This window comes from Dioscorea cayenensis, chromosome 3 (assembly GCF_009730915.1).
Source record: "Dioscorea cayenensis subsp. rotundata cultivar TDr96_F1 chromosome 3, TDr96_F1_v2_PseudoChromosome.rev07_lg8_w22 25.fasta, whole genome shotgun sequence".
In the NCBI taxonomy this organism is placed as follows: Eukaryota; Viridiplantae; Streptophyta; class Magnoliopsida; order Dioscoreales; family Dioscoreaceae; genus Dioscorea; species Dioscorea cayenensis.
This window is the reverse complement of record NC_052473.1, coordinates 8,216,199-8,217,394: the sequence shown is the minus strand read 5'-3', so window position 1 is coordinate 8,217,394 and position 1,196 is coordinate 8,216,199. Positions and strand designations below refer to the sequence as shown.

The window sequence follows — 1,196 nt, the reverse complement described above, 5'->3', positions numbered from 1 at the left end:
TGATACAGCAGTCGACACACTTTAATTGTTTGGCCGATGAGGATTTGAAGAACCAAATCGAGAACTTCTTAGAAGTGTGCGACATGCTTAAGATTAATAGATTCACGGATGATGCTATCAGATTGAGGGCCTTCCCATTTTCCTTGAAGGGGAGAACAAAGCAGTAGCTACATTCATTACCTAGAACATCGATTACTACTTGGGAGGAGATGGTAGAAGCTTTTCTTGCGCGATATTTCCCTCCTAGAAAAGCTGCAAAGCTTATGAATGAAATATCTAAACTTGTGCAAATGGAATTGGAGTCTCTTTTTGAGACATGGGATAGGTTCAAGGAGTTCCTATGGAAATGTCCTTAACATAGGGTCCCCAATTAGATGATCATTCAGACTTTCTATAATGGGTTGAACCCAAGCACTAGGCAGTTACTTAATGCAGCAATAGGAGGTACCTTAGGAAGCAAGACCCCTAAAGAAGCCTGACATCTCATTAAAGAAATGGCCATGAACATCTACCAGTGGAACACAAGAGACAGAAAAAAGATAGCCGGAGTTCATGATGCAGTTACTTCATTGGCAGCCCAGGTTGAGTAATTGAACAAAACATTAAATACCCTAACTTCTCCTAGAGTGGAGGCATTGTGATAAGTGCTTGTGTGATATGAATGCGAAGCGTTCATTCTTTATGTTGAGCATTACTTTTCTCAGGTTTTTACATTAATATGTGTGTTTTTATGTTAATTTTGCGCAGGTAGGGCTGTGAGGCCGAGTATGAAGGAAATAGGCCAATGTGGATCATAATGCACTTGTTTTAGATGAGATCTTGCTAAAGTTCAAATGTGAAGACATAGGACAGGTGTGAGATGCTAGAGTGTGTGCCAACCTCCTCGCATTCGAGTGAGCACATCCATTTGGAGGGGCACAAAGGCAGTCACACTCGAGCATTCCGACCTATGCATATAAGAACAAGAACCCCACCAACATGTATATCATTAAAGAAGCAACTGATTCAAGACGTGAACGTGTGCCCGTTTGCATTACCCCGATGAAAGTATGGAATTGGGAAGTTATTCAGGTCGAAGACTGTAGCAACAATGTAGCAATTACTGTAGCAGCACTGTTCACAGCCGGCCGAGAAATCAGAGAAACAGAGAATCCACACTGGCGTGTGGAAATTATCCACGCCCGTGTGGAAATTCC

The 1,196-nt window shown here is 42.1% G+C and overlaps 1 non-coding gene across 1 annotated transcript; it reads right to left on the bottom strand.

Annotated features, from left to right (window-relative positions):
• Positions 1-257: 257 nt before the first annotated feature.
• LOC120257675 lies at positions 258-364 on the bottom strand. Its single transcript, XR_005535767.1, has one exon. It is a non-coding gene; the product is annotated as a small nucleolar RNA R71 (small nucleolar RNA).
• Between the last annotated feature and the right edge of the window lie 832 nt (positions 365-1,196).